The 20,215-nt window shown below is 54.2% G+C and overlaps 1 pseudogene; it reads left to right on the forward strand.

The window, feature by feature from the left end:
- The first annotated feature begins 4,066 nt into the window (after positions 1-4,066).
- On the forward strand, positions 4,067-5,797 carry LOC138415490 (secreted and transmembrane protein 1-like; annotated as a pseudogene).
- The last annotated feature ends 14,418 nt before the right edge of the window (positions 5,798-20,215 follow it).

Here is a 20,215-nt window from a genome sequence, read left to right on the forward strand (position 1 = left end):
AAAGGTGATGAGGAAAGGTTTTGAGGGGGTGAGTTTACTTCTGGATACTACAGACCCCTGGCTGTCTCCCTCCCAGAGAGAGCACACCTGCCCTTCCCACTGTCTCCTGGTTGCACTGGGCATTCGGTGATGATGCCAGGTCACCAGCAGGAAGCTCCCCCTCTCACACAGTGAGGCATCACTGCTCTCAGAGCACAGGCTGAGGTGGCATTCCTCCTTTGGTTCCCTGGGGGGTGAGCCCTCCATGTGACCCTGAGGACACCTGCTTGCTCCAGCCTTGGGGTCAGTGGGCAGGCCTCCCTGGAAATGTATTTTTAGCCTGGGGAGACTTGGTCTGCCTCCTTTTCGATGGACACCCAGGCCCACATTCGATGGGGAACAGGGGTACAAAGGCTGTTCCAAGGTCAGTGGAATCAGCAGAGTGGCTGGAGTCCGAGGGGAGACCTTGAGGAGACTGGAAACACTGGGGGTCCTGCCCAAGGCTTTCTCCAGGACGGGTCAGTGGCCCGAGATGAGCACACAAGATCAATCTCCTGCGTGCTCCGGCAGGCTCAGGGTAGGACATCCCTGGGCAAGGGTCTCCCTCCAGGCAGCCCCAAAGGCTCTGGCTAGGAGGCCAAGAGTCACTGTTGACCACCAGCAAGGATGCCTTTGGGCCCTATGGGTCGCTGGGCACCATTCTGTGTATGAGAACCTTCCAATTTAGGAAAAGTTATTTTACAAAAAATACTCAGGAAAAGAATTGAGCAGATCTTATCTGAGGTGCAAGGAAAAGCCTCAGCACAGGAAGTTGCAACCCCTATTTCTAGAACCTTCCATCACATGAGGTTCTCAGCAGCAAGTAATAGTGATGGACTATTTATGCCCCATCCTGGCAATTGCTGAAAGGCAACTACTGGACTGTGTCCACCTGTGAAATCTCAGCCTCTCTTATATTATGCTGAGCAGGTTGCGGCAGGATCAAGGCAGCTGCATCTCTTCACTCAATCACCGATTCTCGGTTGAAAAAAAAAATTGATTAAAACCGAGTTAATGTTCTTGTGAAAAACGAATGTCCAAGGAAAGATAAACAGCCCTAGAGGGAGCCTGCCTTCCCGGGGTGAAAACGCATGATGGACAGCATAGTGGCTTGTGCCCTGCGGCTGGCAGGGCCTGAAGAGCCCCACGTGGGACGGGTGCCTTGGCCAGGGCGACAGGGTGCTTCACTCTTCCATGCCTCAGGCACCACTGGTCCTCCTGGAAAGGAAGCAAAATGAGACCTGTGACATGCCACTTGCAAACACACCTTGAGGAATATTCAAGATATGAGCATAAAAATAGACAAAATTTGACCATGATGGATATTCCACCATCTGAGAAGCCTTTTAAAAAGGATACTCTACACAAACAAACGAAGACTGCTTTAAAACAAAACCCTGAAGCTTTGAAGGAAAGACAGACAGGACGACATAAACACGTGGGGTCTTTATTCCAAAGATCATCTGGGGAGAACTGATGATGGAAAGCTACTCACCCTGGAAGGCAGTTTGTTTCTTTAAGGGGTGAAAGTCTTAGAAAGCTGTAAGGAAAAGACAGACACTCCCAGGAGGAGGAGCAAAGGCTTTGCAAAGGCAGTGACCATGTGGAAATCTGAAGGGCCAGAAACAGGAGGAGCTGGTCAGCCCTCTACAGCAGCGGGCCTCACCAGGAAGAGGCGGAGCTAAAAGCCAAGGGGACCGGGCTGCTCACAAGCTAAGACAAAGGGACTCCTTACAAGCCACTGAAGTCAGGCTTCAGGATCCAGGGAGGCAGACCTCACCAGCAGCACACTCACTACACAGTGAGACCGAGACAGAGAAGTGGACAGAACATGACCAGAATGCTCCCTCCAGTGTCTGTGGTTTGTGCCTGATATTTCCAGTGAGGGGAAAGCTGAGGTCTGGGGAAGGAGGGGGCCAGTGTGAGTGTCCCGGGGCAGCCGTGACCAAGGACCCCAAACAAGGGATCAGAAGAAGCAAGTTTGCCCTCCTCCAGGTTGGAGGCCGGAAGTCCAAAATCAAGGTGTCAGCAGGGCTGCAGGGAAATATCCTTCCTCGTCTCTTCCAGCTTCTGGCGGCCCTGGCGGCCCCTCACTTGTGGCCACATCCCTCCAGTCTGTGCCTCAGTCAGCTCTGGGCTGCTCCCTTGTCTGTTTCTGACAAATTTCTCTCTTCTTACAAGAAACCAGGCACCTTACACAGGGGCCCACTTGGCTCTAACACGACCTCCTCTTTATTTGTGGCTGCAAAGGCTCTATTTCCAAGGAAGGTCACCTTCACGTGTTCCAGGTGGACGTGTATTTTGGGGCCACCTTTCACCCTTCCCTGATGGATCAGTGGGAAAGAAAGTGCCTGCCTATGCAGGAGAGGTGAGTTTGATCCCTGAGTCGGGAAGATCCCCTAGAGAAGGTAATGGCAACCCACTCCAATATTCTTGCAAGGGAAATCCCATGGACAGAAGAGCCTAGTGGGCTGCAGTACATGGGGTTGCAGAATCAGACATGGTTTAGCAACTAAAGAACAACAACATTCACCCCAGTACATACAGTACAGAGGGCGAGGAGAGAGAGACAGGAGTGGGCTCTCTAAGCTGATTCCACGTATGTAAAATCACATCCATGTGTGTGCACAGAACACGCGTCTCTCCAGTGACTTCTTTCTTCCTCAACTACAAATCCTGTACTTATGTGAGAAAAGAAGGCTGTCGTTCTCTTGGTAAATTAGAATAGAAGCAAGTATAGAAAATCAAGGGAAGCGGCAGACAGCAGCACTAGTCACAGGGGTCTAGGCGCTGAGACTGTCCCTTGCCATTTCAATCTCTTGTTTGACCCAGAGTCTCCTGGAGTCAGGACTGGGGCTGGTCACCAATGGCCCCAGCTCCTGGAAGCAATTCCATCCACACTTTCCTTTGCTCCTGGCCCTTCTGCCCAGTACCCTGCAAAATGGAAAAAAAAATCAGAGACTCAGAATTAAAAATCAAAGGTTACCAACTCCTTGGCATTCTGGAAAAGGCAAAACTCAGGACACAGTAAAAAGATCAATGGTTGTCAGGACCTGGGGGGAAGGATGGATGAATGGATGGAACACAGAGGATTTTTCAGGCAGTGAAGCTACTTTTTGTTGTTGTTCAGTTGCTGAGTCACATCCCATTCTTTGTAACTCTATGGATTGTAACCCACCAGGCTCCTCTGTCCTGCACGATTTTCTGTGTTTGCTCAAATTCATGTCCCTTGAGTTGGTGATACTATCTAACCATCTCATCCTCTGTGTAGTACCTATCGGTAGCTACATGTCATTATGAAAAGCGAAAGTGTTAGTCGCTCAGTCATGTCTGAGTCTGTCCATGGAATGTCCCAGGAAAGACTCCTGGAGTTGGTTGCCATTTCCGGCTCCAGAGGATCTCCCTGACCCAGGGACTGAACCCTCCTCTCTTGTGTCTCCTGCAGTGGCAGGCAGATTCTTTACCACTGTGCCATCTGGGAAGCCCAAATGTCAGTTTTACTGGATGCCAATGCCTGAGACGAGCATTTGTCTCAGAGGAAGTGAAAGTTCAGCTTTCCGAACTGTAACTCACGAGTTCCACAGGAAGACTCTTTTTGTTGATAAAAGCCAATCTGGAGAGTGGACCAAGTGTCCCCAAATGCCAATCCTCAGAATGCAAAAGGGGAAAAGGGGCTGGGTGCATCCAAGGTGGTCTCAGGCTGGTGTCAGTTGCAAGTGGCCAGACGAGATTCTGTGTGTCACGGCCCGTCTCTACTGGACACATGGCTCAGGGCGTTTGGGTGTTTTATATAAAATTCAAGAAAATCCAGGCAATATAATTGGACTTGTCTCCCAGGGACCTGTTTCCTGTCTCACCTGTGTTTCTCATCTGTCTGACAGTGGTCCCACTGCAGACATTATAAAGGTGTCAAGAAGGGTCATGACACAGTTGGGTCAGGAAGGAGCTTGAGGTCCCTTGCCCACCCTGGCCAGGGTGCAGCCCCTCTCACAGGCCTCCGAGGGAGCCTAAGGGAACTCTGACTCATCAGCTTTCCTTCCTCCAGGGAGTGTCCCCAAAAGCAGTAAGGAGGACAAGGGACCCCTTAAAACTCATCCACGTCCTGCTGGCCATGCTGACCTCAGCATGCCCTCTCCTCACTCTCAGGATGCTTTGGGTCCTCTTGTTGTTGGCCGCCTTCAGGAGTGCTCAGAGTGGAAGTAAGTTGCATGGTCCCAACTCTGCCGGTGGTGGGGCTCGGGTGGGGTGGGGTGGGGTGGAGTGGGGTGGGAGGGAACGCAGCAGGGGCAAGATGGGTGTGGGAGGAGAGACCTAGAACAGGCCAGGAGGGGCCCAGGCTCCAGGTAGTGCCAGTGACCCCAGGAAGGGCAGTCAGTGGATGTCCTGAGGTCCAGCCATGACCCACAGGTGTGCCCTCCCCCCGCACAGCCTGGGACAACCCCAACTGCACCCAGGGTGTGGTTTCTGTTGTGAGGGGCCATCAGCCTCGCTGAGTTGCAACATCTCCAAGGCTGTCTCCCACATCAACATCTCCCAGAAAGCGAACCCCACAGCACCCTGGAAGCCCATCTGCAGTGTAAAGTGCCCGGGAGACTTCTGCCAGGATGGATGGCAGCTCTGGATTTGGGAAGGTGTGGCGTACCTACTATCTGTTGAAGCCCAGGACACCCAAGCAGGGCAGTACAAGTGGACTCTGATGGGGGGCCAGAGACACATCAGAATCACCACACTGAACGTCTTAGGTGGGCAGGGCTGGGTCGGGAGGAATTGACCCCCAAGAGCTTCTCTTTTTGGTGGGTAGGAGTACGGAGCAACTCGGGAGGAGTTATTCCTGCCCAGCTGAGATGCCCAGAGCCACGGAGATGAGGCCTGAAGAGGACTTCCACCCTGCCACACCCACGCCACATCTGTGCCCTCTCTGAGCTTCTCAGGGCAGCCCCGGCATGTGTGCCTGCTCACTGTCCCTATCTGCTCAGGGAGCTGGTGCCTTCCCTCCCTAAACGCCCCTATCCCCCATCCCCACCCCTTGCTTTGCTGCAAACTCCCCAAGTTACCATCGATTCCTACCCACCACCCTTTGCCTGTCCATACGCAGCCAGAGGCACCCTGAGCCCTGGGGACATGAAGCAGGGGTCCAGTTTTGCCCCGGACCAGGAACAGTGGGAGGGGCAGAGAAGGCACCCTTCAGTCTAGCCGGGCCCTGGACAGGGAACCCAGTGAGGCCTTCATGAACTCCTGTATCCAGGGCTCATCTGATACCTGGGGTGGAGGGGCTGTGTCAGGGCAGGCCCCCACCAACCTGCCCTCTCTCTCTTTGGCAGACCCGCAAGACCTGCTCCTCACACCTTCTGCAGGTAGGTGTTCCTATCTTCATCCTGGGCTACAGGAAGGGAGCCCCCAGAAAGCCCCCTCGGGTCTTCCCTCCGCAGACACCCTCACCCTCTGTGCCGGGAGCCCTGCCCAGTCCATGCACCCATCCCCCTGCCACTCTCCCACCCATGGGCTTCCCTACCACAGGCCATGTCCCCCTCGAGGGTGCCCCCAAGGTGGTGGGCCTCCTGCAAAGGTGAACAAAGGAGGGAGGGCCCGGCCATTTATTGCAGGTCGGCAGATGAGCATAGCCTGTTCCGATCTTAATCCTGAACGCACTGGGCCAGATGCTGGTAATATTCCCCATGCTTTCCCTGGTAGTCCTCCTCAGCCTGCTGATCTGCACACTAGCCTGGTTCCGAAGGCGTGGCTTTCTGAACTTCAAGATCCAGAATGTATTGGCCTCTGAGCCTGGTCTGTGGGTGGGGCAGGGGTGGGGTCGTCTCAGACCCAGCATAGACTCTCTGCCCCATGGTCTTGTACCCACCGAGACTAGTGAGACAATGGGGAGTATGAGGTCCCCGAGAGCCAGAACCCCTGCCCCAGAGGACCCCAGCCAGCAAATGCAGTCCCAGTCCCAGAACACAGACGCCCCACCACAGACAGGCCATGGAGTCCACACCATCCTTAGGACCCCCTGGGGGGATGGCATGGGGGCTTCCTGCTCCTTCCAGGAGACCTAAGATGTGCGGGTGGGGGATGTTCCTACAGGACGCACTTGTAGGCAAAGGTGTCTGCGCATGGCTCTCATCTCTCCCATCCTCCCCACTTCCCCAAGTAAGGAGGCTCTGAGCCTGGGCTGGGGAGCTGTGTGCACTGGACTCTGCAGAGGGGACGTGCAGGGAAGAGCAGGCTGAGCACTAGGAAGCTTGGCAACTTCCTGGCCTCTTCCTGATGCACATGCCAGGGAGGGCTCCTTAGCAGGTTCTGGGGCCCAAAGTGCAAAAATCTCACGTTCCATAGCACTTGACCTAACAGGACCCGCCCCCTCCTCCACCCCACCCAGGCCTGGGCTCCTCCCCAGGACAGGAGGGCCATGCTGCGGTCACCTGGGAGACGCCCCAGTCTGGGGTCCTCAGCTGATCATGGACATTCTCTTGTCTTTAGAACATGAATAAGAACCAGTTTGAGGGACCTTCCAGGAAGCACTTGTGGAACCAAAATGAAGATATCAGTGGCCTGAGATGATGCATGAGGCCTCCTCCACCACCCCCAAAGCATAGAGCAGCCCCTCTGGATGGGAGGCCGGACAGGTGGCTGCTGGTGGAATCTGTGTCCCACCTCCCTGGTCTTCCCCAGCCCTGGGGCTCCCCTCTCTGCCACCTGCCCCACGTGCTGCCCCTTCCTGTTCCCAAACCGCATCCAATCTTATATGCCAGATGTCTTTATAAGCAAAACTGTACAACCCCAATGAATGTATTCTTTGTCGTTGTTGTTTTTTGGAGGTGGGATGGGACGTCTTTTTTTCTTCCTTTTCTCTTTTGTTCTCTTATGATTTGATGACTTTAGTGCTGCACTTGAATTCCTTTTTCTTCTGTGTGTGTGTATCTATGATAACAGACTTTTGGTTTGTTGTGACCACAAGATTCTGATACAGCAGTCTACACATACGTGCATGATTGTTTTAAGTTGCTTATCTCTCCTTTCCAGTGCATTTCAAATATCCTGCCTGCATACTCTCCTCCTCTCATGATTACTGGTCTTGTTATCTTGTCTGTGTGTGTGGATGGTTTCCTTCTTTTATTGTATGTTTGCCTTTATGTGTAAGCCCTCCTATTTCATCCTTTGCCTGTTTCTCGTTGTGGCCTTTTCTTTTCAGCGTAGAGAAGTTCCTTTAAAGATAGAGCTGGTTGGTGGTTCACTGAATATGTTCGTAAAGGTAAATACAATGTGATAAAAGAAGGTTTTTCTAGACGTGCTACCTTCAGTGCTTTGTGAAACGTCCACATTGCTAATCCTCAGGATGAGCACACTAAACCGACTAGCAAATCATCGAGTGAGCTGAGCAATGTATCTTTAAGTGAAGAAAATAAAAATCTGAAGGGAGCTGCTGTGAGTCTTACAAGCTAAAAAGTCCCAACCAGGGCTTCCCTGGTGGTCCAGTGGGTAAGAATTTCCCTTGCAATGCAGGGGATGTGGGTTGGATCCCTGGTGAGAGAATTAAGATCCCAAGTGCTATGAGGCAGCTAAGCTTACATGCCACAACTAGAGAGCCCATGAGAACCGACACAGCCAAATAAATAGATATTAAAAAAAAAAAAAGGAGTCCAAACACGTAGAAGACCAGATATGTGGGAGTCCTCACTCACCATGAAGCATCTCGGATGGGACACGATGCATGGTGCCTGGCGACCGTCCCCAAAGGAGGGTAAGGACCCCGACAGCTTCGCTGCCCCCAGAGTCCAGGTCTAGAACTGACTGTATTTGCATCTCCCAGGTTAAAGAAAGGTTCATGCCAGAAATGCTGGGCTTGCGGCACCCCCTGGGCCAGGCCCTAAGACACATCGGGCATGGAACGTGGGACCACCATGCTTTGGCGGTCGTGGAAATCTGTTCCATTTTGCCTAAAACAGACCAAAGGTGTTTTGAAGTCATTCAAAGTTCATTTTCATATTGCTATTACAGCGGGACAGGCTCACATTAAGTCATTCAGCCCCTGCACACCCAAGGCAGGAAACCTAGAAAGAAATACTGTGTCTGGATCTTTGACTGATTTTAACTTTTAACTTGTTGCTTATCTGGACATTCAAGGATTTTTCTAAAGGAAGTTTAGCTCTGAGTCCTTGCAGTGCCCTAGAGACCCTTCCCCCCAGGCCCATCTTGCCCCTCTTCAGCCACACGGGCCCTCTTGCAGGCCCTCAGAAACCCCAGGCACTCTCTGGCCTTGGGGACCATGCGTGTGCTGATGCCTCTGCTTGCAACCCTGTTCCCAGATTCGCTGCTGACCCTCTCTCCCCTCCTCAGTCCTCTACTCCTGTGGCCCCTGAGGTTCGGCGCCCCTCCCACCAGGTGCTGTGTGTCCTGCCGCAGGTCTGCTAGTCCATCCCTGGAGTCGTCTCCAGGCCACGAGGCTCTCATCCATCTCACCCTCTGCCCTTGGCACTGGCACTGGCACGTGCGGGCGCCCAGGGAGTGCTGGTGATGAACAAAGGCAGGACAAGGTTGGAATGGGGCGTGTTTCACAAGCCCGATGCTTTTATTGCTTCCTGCCTACAATTTTGCTAAGATCCTCTGGGCCTTTGCAAGATTCTGCCCCTGAAATAGATACCCCTTAAGCAAGAAGTGTCTGTAGGGTGGTGGACAGCCCCTGCCAGGAGCGGGCACCCAGCAAACCCAATATGCTCCCACCTCAAACCCCAACCAGAACCCAGAACCATCAGCACAGGAGGGTCCAGCCCGAGGAGGGGTCTCCAGGGAGGAAATTTCTTAGGGCTGTCTGGCCACACGAAAACCACCTGCACTCACTCGGCACATGCACGTGTGGCTTTCGGCCAACACTGGATGCTTGGCTCTCTAGCCCAAGGCTGCCAGGACAGAGAAATGGATGGCTATTCATATATAGCAGGTGCGATGGGGCCCAGATCCTTGCAGGGCAGCACAGATGCCAGGTCAAAGACCCACCTCAGCCCCACATCCTGAAGCTTCCCTGAGAGTCTGCTGCCAGTCTCTCGACATTCAGAGCTGAGCCCACCCCAAATCTCTACCCCACAGTGGAACTTTCCAGCCTTGCCTCATACCACATGGCTGTGGGGTCAGCTCTGGGCTTGACAGGAGGGCACACCCAATTCAAGGTCAGTGGGTGCTCTGCCTGAAGAACACTCTGGGCCGTGCCCTACTGATGCCTGATTGATGTAACCATGTTAAGATCCGAAGACCCACAGACACCCCATACTCTGTCCTGCTTAAGAGGAAATTCACCATCCTCTTTTATTCACCCTGGGCCAAGAGGAAGGCAGAGGAGGGGGACTCAGCCTCTAGGCCACAGTCCTCCACCCAAAGATGGGATGCGGGCACCAGTGGGCCCAGAAGGCCTGGGGAGAACCTGGCTGCTGTGGGAGCCTTGGCCCTGGGAGAGCTGCCACGCTTCCAGCCCCTCAACCCAGGGTCCGAAAACTACGGACTGAGGCCCAGGTGGCCACCATTGTCCTGGCCTCCCTACAACACCAGAGGCTGGGAAGCACTGACTTCTCCACAACAGCCCCGATAGCCATTAACAATGAATGAGGTCTTGGGTCTGGAGAGGAAGAAGGCTGAGTGGCCCAGAGACTGGGAAATGGGGCCCCCTGCAGCATCAGGGGAAAGGGACACAAATACCTATAAGTGGGAGGGAAGTTTCTGTCAGATGGATTCTTTACCATCTGAGCCTCCAGGGGAGCCACAGAGTGACCCTCAAAAAAGCCTTTGCATCTGGCTGATCCTCCTCCAGCGTTTGGGGTTCCCAGCCACATCCCATGGCCACACAGACCAGCTAGCAGCTGAAACCAGATATATCAAAATGTCCATCTCCCCATCATGGCTGAAAGTCACCTATTCTTGCAAAGGGTTCTGGTTTTACAACCTGCCCTCCCAGTTCATGGTGAGCATGCCCATCTCCCCATGTAGGAAGAGAGTGGCTGTGGGTTCACCCTGCTTGTCTCATGGGTGCCTCAGGCAGGCAGGGTCACTGCAGGCTGGGTGTGGGAGGCAAGTGAGGGTGCGGAAGGGACTGGGCGCCTGTCAGCACTGTCAGAGAGTTGTTTGCCATCGATGGCTCCCTGCTCCCACCATCGGCAGAAAGCTCAGTCTTGTATCTTCCAGCAAGAGTCAGGCCGTTACCTCTGCCACCAGCCCAGTGTGCCCCTGGGCGTGGCCCTGTCCGTGCTCCCCGCCCTGCTGCCTAGAGACATGTGGAAGTCAGGGTGTCTTTGGAGTTGGGGCCACAGGCTCCCCTGCTGGAAGGTTCCCAAGGAGGGAAGGCTGCAGCACGCCTCTGCTCAGATTCCCTCTGACTCGCTTCCGCTGCCTCCCCAGTGTGCAGGGGCTGGGGGAGGCGCACCTTCCACCCTGGTTTCAGGTCTCCCGTGTTCCCCTGCCCCCACCTGCAGGAACGGATGCTGCCCTGTGAGCCAGGCTGGGGCTCCCCTGGTTTCCGTGAGGCACAGAGGGGGCCTGAGCCCTGTGACCTGGGCCCAGCTACCCCACCCATGCCTACCAGGCCACCGAGGGGACTTAGGATTCACGCTTCTGGGGTGCACGGATTAAGGAAAGTCTCTGATCCTAAAGGCCTGAGTGATGCTGATTCGGAGAAGCCGCCCACCCTGGCCCCACCTGTGAAATGGAGAGGCGGCCCCGCGGACATGGAGCCCGTCAGCCCCAGACCTTCACTCAAACACGCCAGACACCACAGGCGCAAACCTGGGACGCTGCTGGGAGAATTTCCTTTTTCTCTCACCACCCCGTAAAAATAGCATCTCCTTCAAAACACACCTCCTAGGAGGCTAGGACAAAATGCTGAGGATTAAACGTTCTGGGCAAACCATAGCAATGCGGCCTCAGTGCCTGGCCGCCTGCCCTCGTGGAGACCGGGCTCGTCACCGGCTCTCATCTGAGTGGATGGCTGAGGCGCTCGGTGAATAACACATTTGTCAGTTAATAACCATCTCTAAGATTTATTTCAGTTTAGTTTATTTGTTTTGAGGTCAGAGAAAACCCAAGCTTGTTCGGAGAATGAGCCGGGAGGGCCAGCCCCGGGCCGCAGGCGCAGGTCGCACGCGCTCCGCTTCCGCTCCGTGACGGCCCTGCCCGGGGGCTGCGGACCCGCCTGCGCTGGAGGATCCGCGGGACGCACGAGGGCCGCTCTCGTCACCGCCACCCACCCCGCTGCTGCACACGGCGCGGGACGCCATGAGGGCACGTCCCGAAGGCCATCATGAGGGGACCCAAAGAGGAGACACTCCGAAGGGAGAAGCGTGAGAGGAGGCCGCAAGGGGACACCATGAGGGAAACGTCATCCGGGGATGTCACGAGAGGACACCATGAGGGCAGCCGTGAAGGGAACCTCGTGAGGAGACGCCATGGGGGAAACCACTGGGCACACTACGAGGGGAACAGGCTCAGGGGACGCCACGAGGGGGTAATAAGGAGGAGACCCCGCGAGGAAGGAAACATCATCCGGGAAAGCCAGGAGGGAACCTCCTGAGGAGATGCCATGAGGAGAATATCAAGGGAACAGCCATGCGCGGAACTTGAGGGGAACCGTGAGAGGACTCTGTGAGGGGATATCAGGGGGCTGTGCCCTGAGGGGACATTGACAGGCACACAAACTGCCCAACAGAGGCATAGACACGCCCCCTGCTTTACCTAATGCCTCAGCTCCCAGCTCCATGTGGGAAGAATAGGCCCACCCCTGGCCCAATGAGGACCTCGCCTGGAAGCAGGAGCACAGATATGGCGAGGACCCTGCTCAGGTGCCCAGTTCCTGCTGTGCGTTGCACTTTTGTTTAAAGACCCACAACTAGACAAAACCAGCACGTAAACACAAGACTGAATCACACCCATAAGTCTTTGGGTGGTGAAGGATTATGGAAACTGGGGGCTTCCAGGAGCCCTTGCCCTGCCCCACTGGGCTGTGCAGGCCCCTCAGGTTTCCGGGGATCCCAAGGACACTGGGGCGCAGCCATGGGGCGGCAGCTTCTGCTCCCAGGCCTGCTCCTCTGGTGCTGACTCACTGTTTCCCGATGGCGCCCCCTGGCGGTGACTTCAGGCTGCATGGCCTGTATGTCCCCACCCCAAACCGCAGCCTCCAGAAAGGAGCCCCAGCCCAGTGCTGGCCTGGCTCTCATCAGAACCGAAACTAAGAGCCTGTCCTTGAAAACGTCCGAGCACTCCCGACTCTGAGCTGTCTGGCCTCTGTTCTCTGGTCTGTGGAGTCAGGGGGCTGCACCCTCAGGGTCCTTTGCTCTCTCCCGGCAGAGCCCTGTCTGGGGGGTTGGGGGCATGTGGAAGCCATCCCCGGTCCAGCTCTGCTGCTACCCCAGCCCCACAGAGTGGGGCTGTGAGTGTGAGCTGGTCATGTGTGTGAGTGCGGGTGTGCAGTGTCTGAGTGTGCCTGCATGCGCCCCTGGTGTAGGGTCTGTTCCCAGGGCCTTGGAGCAGGTACCTTGGTTCCTAGATCCCTCCTGCCTCGGGCAGGTCTATTGAATAAAAGTCAATAGGAGACTTGACTAATAACCCCAGGACCCTGAGGTGCAGAGGGCTGGACCCCAAGGCAGGAACCACAAACCTAGAGGACTGAGAACCAGATGTTAGCCAAGGCCATTTTGGGGAAGGATTTTCTGCTTATCTGCGTTTTCCAAGGCTTCTAAAATGAACATGAACTACTGTGCAAATAATAAACACACAGCAGTAACATCATCACCCCGTCTGTAGCCTATGTCCACAGTCTGGGTGAAGCAGAGACACAGAGAAGCATCAAGAAGGGCAAAGGGGTGGCCCATCCAGCCTTCCCCTGCAGATGGAAACCCAGGCCATGCAGAAGCCTGTGAGTGGGGTGCGGGGGTGAGGGTGTTATGTCAGTGAGCTGGGTTTGACAGCAAATGGGCAGGGGGCAGTGTTAGGAAATTAAAATGGAGGAAGTCTTGTTCAGGTTTCATCCGCTGGAGAGAAGGCCTCTGACTGACTTCTGTTCTTGCCGGGACTATGTGCCTACTTGCAAACACACAAATTGTTACCAGCAAGTCAAGTGGCACTTTGGATAAGAAGGGGAATGGGGCTTGGGGTTCCGGAGCCCCTGGAGTTCTGGCTAACTCCCTGGGGTTGGGAGCCAGTCACGGAAAATCTCGTGACTCACAAGGTGAAACAAACAACATTGTAAAAGTTAAAGGAAAACCAGAGCTGCATTTTTGCACACCCACAGATGGTGATATCCGCTGGCGTCCTGGGATTATAAGCGGGAGCCTCCAAAAGTGCAATTTGAAGTCTCACCTGCGTGATGCGGACCTTTTCCCAGTTGGGACTCCATATGGCTGTGGTCGAGGGACTTTCCAGCTCTAAATCTGGATGTTGGTCGGCCCCATGTGATGATGTATGTACTGTTACTTTTCTCTATTGTTTCTATTTCTCTTCTTTTAATGGCTGAATATTGAAATTAAGCCAAATAATCTTCTAGTAAATATTGAAATTTTTTATTGTGTGACAAGTGTTTCTTTTGTTAATGAATCCTTCAAACCAAAAACAAAAGTAAAACTTTCAGCAAAATGGTGAGGGGAGGGGGTGGCTCCGAGGTCACCCTGCCAGATGTGATGCGGCAGCATCCTTGAGGACTGTTCTGCCTCTCTCTGTGACAATTGAGATTCTCTGCAATCTCATCAGACTGTCCTGGCAGCATTGGTGCCCACGAACACTCCCTGCAATGCCAGGAGCAAGTGATACTGTGGCGGGCGGTCGTTTCCAAATTGGTCCTGGAACTCATCTTTGTACTAAGACTCCAGGAACAGTCAAGCTTGTCTGGGGTTCATCCTGCGCCAGGCCGCATATGACACGTGTGTGCTTACCACAGGGCATCCTACCCCGAATCAGTGCGAGGCCAGTGCTGAGAAACTTCAAACCAGCCGAGTTCATGCCAGGCTGGTGGAGCTCAGGGCCCCCACAGCTGGTGTGGCCCCTCAGCTGGGCTCTAGCCTGGTCAGGCCCCCTGAGACCTGGAGAAACAGAAGGTGCCTGTCAGAATCCAAGGCCCTGAATCCTCAGCCAAAGGTCACTGTCTTGTGGAGAAACCTCTGCAGCCTGTTCAGGGTCTGGCGTTGACTGATTCACACCCTGGGCCTCTTGCCCTGAAAATGACACTCTCTGCCATAGCTTTCCGGTCTCCTCCAGACACATCCACGACTGAGCGTCGTTTCCACTTTGGCCCAGTGTCTTCATTCCTTCTGGAGCTCTTAGTAATTGCCCTCTGCTCGTCCTGCTCTCGCCCAGTATCATATTGGACACCTTCTGATCTGGGGGTGGGGTGGGGTGGGGCACTCATTTGGTATCATATCTTTTTGCCTTTGCATACCGTTCATGGGGTCCTCATGGCAAGAATACTGGGAGGAGTTACCATTTCCTCCTCCAGTGGACCAGATTTGTCAGAACCCTTCACTGTGTCCTGTCTCTCTTGGGTGGCCCCCTGTGGCATGACTCACAGCTTCACTGAGTTACACAAGCCCCTTCACCACCACAGGGCTGTGATCCATGAAGGGGCTAAGAAGGTGTATGTGCCCTAATCATGATGCTGGAGATTCTTAAAGGTGGTTTCTCAAACACCTCAGTAGAGGCAGTGGCTGGTGTGTGCTCTTTGGGTGGACTTTGCTTCTTGGGATTTGGTGGCAATTCCTTTTCATTCCTTCCTGATTCTGCAGAAAGAGAAATTGTAGGAGCAAGTCCTCGGAACACTCCAGCTTCTAGAAGCACAGTCTTCAGTACCCCGGCTCGTCTATGCTGCAGTAGAAAGGAGGTCACCATAGCGGTGCCTCGGGAGTGGGCTGGGCAATCGACCTGGTGGGTGGAGGTCACACCCTAAAACAGAATCTCTTCACATCGAAGCCTCTCGAACAGGCAGAGTAATGGGGCAGAATGACACGCTGTCCCTGTGGTGGGATGGGGCCTGCCTGGAGAGGAGGAAACGTGCCTTGTGCCGGCCACCCCACGCACGGCCCTGGGTTAAAGCTGCAAATTCTGCTTCTTTTTGGAAAGCAAGACTCTAGATGTTGGACTCTCAGGACATTTGGGCTAAAATGTACTCACATACTCAGACCCAGACGACGTAGGAATTCTCTGTCAATTTAAATGCCATTCTCTCAGTAATCGAAGTTTTAAAGTCATTTATATCAATGGCTTGGGGATACAGGTTTTGTGGGTCTTAGAAGATGTTTCCCCTTTTGCAACAGTCTTATAATTAGGAAAACCACTAAGAAAGAAGCTATTAAACCATGTACATGGTCTCCAATCTAAGCTGCAGGCAAATGAGACAAGGGAGCACATTGCTCAGGTGTTAGGAAACCAAAACCGAGATGGCCAGGAATGTGGTACAGGAGATTATAGAATCATTCACTAATTAAAGCCATTGCTGCCCCCCCCCCCCTTGCCCCAGGCTTGGCTTCCAAGCCACTGCTGGAGGAAACAGGAGAGACAGGGTGGAAAGGGTAAAAAGGGGCCGGGCTAGCTGCTGGCCTAATTCTGGACACTTGTGTTTGAAGGAGGAGGAGGAACTTGCTGCTTTTGCAATAGGTTGCCAAGCTCCACATTTCTTCCCTGTGATCTTGACTTTCCAATGTATCCTGATCCCAGGGTATCATGATGAATTATAGTGGATTTTTTTAGACCCTCATCCTAAAGCCTCCCTGTCACTGGAAACCCTGCCACACCTGTGCTGTTGGCGCCCTCTGCAGGGCAGCTCAGCGACTTACAGGTCCATCATGCCCTCTCCCATGGGGACAGGTGTGTTTCCAGGCTCCCCTAAAGAAACTGGTCAAAGGAATGTCTCAAAAAAAAAAAAAACCCAAAAAACCTGGCAGGGAAAGCGCATCAGATGTCAGGGGAGGGAGGGATGAGTTGGAGGAGGAGAGAGAGATGAAGAAAGGTTGTGGGGTGATGGCCAGGGCAGCAGGGTGGCAGCAGCCAGCCTGAGGAATCGCAGGAGGACTAACGGAGGGGCCTTGGCCCTGACGACCCCTTTTGCCTGGCCAGCAGGTGGCGGCCCGTTCCTCCAGCTCTGGTTTCCTTTTGTGTGTCCTGAGGCTCCAGTATCTTCCATCCCTCCAACCACTGGGACTCAGAACTGAAATAGAAACCCAAGTCCCACTTTTCCACCATGAGGACAGGTCAATGTGAAGCCTCTCAAAGGAAACAAGAATCAGAAAGTCAGAGGCTTTAGCACTATTGAAAGAAAAGCGCGAGTCTTTGGGCGTCTCTGGCCTTGATCCGCCCAGCGCTGTGCCATGATCTCCCTGACTCGTGTCCTGCAGAGGGACAGAGAGAGCTCTGGCCATGATCAGCCCCTGAAGCTGGGGCCCCTCTCCCTCTGGGCTCCAGCCACAGGGGAAGTTTTGCCCCTGGGCGGGCTGGCCACAGTGCCTGCCTGTGGAGCGGGGTTGACCCACCTGAGACAAATCTGTGGCCACCAGGTTTGTGAGGTGTGGGCCAGTATGTGGCATGGCTCCTGGACACCTCCCCAGTGTGGTCCAGAAGCAGCCGCAGCTGGTAAGCAGCACACAGCATTGCAGCTGGCCAGACCTGCGGAACCAAAGCCACATGTGACCAGGTGCTCCAGAGATGCACAGGCAGGGGACAGGGTCGATCACACCAGCACGGTCCTGAGATCTGATGTGGTCTCTCCTCTTCAGCATGCTTAAATCTAAAATTAAACTCTAAAGTCCTCCTGACAGTCATTAACTCTGAACCTGTCTTGGAGCTTTATTCATTGTCTGACTCCAGGACAGCAGAGATCGCTCCCTGCCCCGTGGCTCCATGTGAGCATACGTGAGCCCGTGTTTGTGAGAGCACCTGGCTGTGGTTAAGTCCGTCATGGCGCAGGTGGGCTATCGGAAGTGCACGGTGAGCCCAGCAGGACCGCACCGGGTGCTTGGGGGCAACTCCTGTGGCTTGAGGGGCTCCAGCCACCTTGAGCTCCAAGGTCAAGTCACTCTGCAGAGTCTCAAAGCTGTCTAAGTAAAGATTAAACAAAAGGCAAAAAGAAAAAGATACGTGCATGCTGTGTCAAAGTCTGTTTTGAGAAAAAGGTATAGATCTGGGTTGGAAGGAGACACGGGGCAAAAGTGACCCAGGGCGCTCCCTGTCCTCCGTGACCTGCCCTGCAACATGACTGCAATACACGCAGCCAGGGAAGGCCCAAGTGCGCTGCTGACTGCGACGGTGTCACCAGGTGGAGGGGCCGCTGGCTGCCTGGAGCCCTGAATGACCGTGGGGCACAGGCCCCCTGCACAGGCTCCCAGGGTATGAGTGGAGGCCCTGTATCCACAGATCCCCCACCGCAGACCATCACCAGGAGGCCACTCTTCCAACAGAGGGCACGGGCAGCCACGGGGAGACCAGGGCAGGTGCATGTGTGCACAGGGGATCACCAGCACACGAGGCTCCCTCACCCTGAGTAGACCCTCAGACCAGGCCCCCAGGCATGCTGACTCAGACCTGCCAACAAAGGGCCCAGTTCAGAATCGGATTCCACCCCCTCTCCGCCCGACAGCAGCTGCCTAGAAGGCCTGTCCAGTTGGAGCCAGACAGGAAACAATGAACGGGTTCCTCATTGGAAAAGGAGTACGTCAAGGCTGTATAGTGTCACCCTGCTTATTTAACTTATATGCAGAGTACATTGTGCAAAATGCTGGGCTGGTTGAAGCACAAGCCAGAATCAAGATTGCCAGGATGAATATCAATAATCTCAGATATGCATAGACAGCACCCTTATGGCAGAAAGCGAACAGGAACTAAAGAGCCTCTTGATGTAAGTGAAAGAAGAGAGTGGAAAAGCTGGCTTAAAACACGACATTCAAAAGACTAAGATCATGGCATCTGGTCCCATCAGTTCAGTTCAGTTCAGTCACTCAGTCGTGGCCGACTCTTTGCAACCCCATGGACTGCAACATTCCAGGACTTCCTGTCCATCAACAACTCCCAGAGTTTACTCAAATTCATGTCATTTGAGTTGGTCATGCCATCCAACCATCTCATCCTCTGTCATCCCCTTCTCCCACCTTCAAATTTTCCCAGCATCAGGGTCTTTTACCCAGCAGGAGAGGCAAGTTTGGTCCCTGGGTGGGGAAGATTCCCTGAAGAAGGGAATGGCAAAACTCCAGTATTCTTGCCTGGGAAATTTCAGGGACAGAGAAGCCTGATGGTCTACAGTCCATGGGATGGTAAAAGAGTTGGCCGCAACTCAGCAAATAAAACAGCAGCAGCCACCTCCAAAGTGAGGAAGGGCTGGGAGGCTGGCTCTGTAAACACGTGTTCCTCCATCCCAGGAACACCCATCGCTGTTGAGCAGCACTCACGGAGAACCTACTGTGTTCCGAATGGCTGTCCTTCATTCCACTGGAAAGCAGGGACCTTGTCAGAACAAAATGCTCTTGATTACTGATCCCTCGAAGAAGGGAACTGCACGCTCTCTCCCTCCCTCACCCCCACGCAAGCGGGCTAGCCTCAGTGTGGACAGTCCCCTGGGGTTCCCATGAAGCCTGAGCAGCTGGCTGGGCTCTGCTCTCAGCTTGTGGACCTCCCCCTCAGGCTGACTCTGGCACATTCCAGAAGGTGGGGACCTGAGCCCTCAGGTGTGTGCTGACCAGCTGAGGCCTGGGCACCTGGACATGTCACCAGGGCACATGCCCTCAGCCTCCCGCGGAAAACCCAATTTTAAACTTTGACCCTCAGTCACTCTCAGACCTGGTGGCCTCTGGCCCGTATATTTTAGCCCTGGGTCAGGACGCTCTACCAGGAGGGAAGGTCAGAGTTCAAATGAGGATGCAGAGGAAGAAAGAACGGCCCCAGGGTTGGGGTGAGGAGTGGGAGGACAGGAGGGGCATCTTTGCTCTTGGAGTGTCCTGGAGCTGAGGGCCAATCTTCTCAGGCCAGGAGGGTGGGAAGACCCTTGAACCTTCTGACACCTACTCAAGGGTGAGGGAGCCTCTGAACAGGATGGCGTTGGGGGAGGTTTTGGGGGGATGCAGTTGACTAAAGGAAAACCACACAGTGAGAGAGCTATGATGGAGTGAGAGAATGCGTCCCAAGAGAGGGGAGAGGCCAGTTCGTGGGGCTTCTGGCCAGGAGAGCAGGTGGACTCTCCTGGTGGCAGTAGAGGTAGAGACACGCCCCCCAATGCAGGAGCCGCAAGAGACCTGGGTTCCACCTCTGGGTTAGCAAGATCCCCTGGAGGAGGGCAAGGCAACCCACCCCAGTATTCTTGCCTGGGGAATCCCATGGACAGAGGAGCCTGGAGGGATACAGGCCGTAGGGTTGCAGAGTTGGACACGACTGAAATGACTTGGCACACATGCACAGATGGTGAAGGATACATCTGGGCTAAGGTGGTTCTACTGCTTGCCACAAAGAACAGATACAGCTCAAGTTAAGGGTGACGATGCTTTTCTTTGTGTGGGAAAACACAAGCAGCTGGGGTCACTGAAATTCTTCCTGAGTCACCCATCTAATCATCTGAGGGTCTGCTTGTCCAGATACACAGAGTCCGTTAACATCGCTAATTCCTGTCTGAGCACAGAAGTGCACTTGGGTCATTGGCCGAAGAGCATCAACCTTTGCAGAGTGAGCAAGACACTCTTTGCTGCTCTTTGTGTGCAGGGTCAAGCCCAGCAGGCTGCAACCCTCAGCTGAGTCACTCAGGGATGGCCCCTCGGCCTTGGTGACCATCCAGGAGCCCCTGGGAGCTCCCTCTCTTCTCCAGATAGTCTTGGGTTGACCTTCCACCCAGGAAAGGCAGCATGGTGGTACCAGGGTCCCATAGCCCTCCCCTGGGAAAGGCCAGGGATGGGTCCGAAGGGGGAGGTTATGGCCTTCAAAGGACCCGTGGTTTTGCACTTAGAGCCCGTGGGCATTTCAGCCTGGCCCCAGCCCTTCCACCCACTGCCCCGGGACCTTGGGGAAGCCCGAGATAGTCAAGGGGGATCATTCTACTGTCCCTTCTCGATCAACCTTGCTCTCTCTAACCTAATAAAAATTGTTGTTTTTTCTTAAAGAACACAGTATTCTCTGATTACTTGAGCACAGGATTGTTGTAGAAATTCTGGAGGAAAACAGGATGAAGAAACTGTAAAAAAAAACAACTGTATTTCCCAGACTCAGA

This window comes from Ovis canadensis, chromosome 11 (assembly GCF_042477335.2).
Source record: "Ovis canadensis isolate MfBH-ARS-UI-01 breed Bighorn chromosome 11, ARS-UI_OviCan_v2, whole genome shotgun sequence".
Classification (NCBI taxonomy): Eukaryota; Metazoa; Chordata; class Mammalia; order Artiodactyla; family Bovidae; genus Ovis; species Ovis canadensis.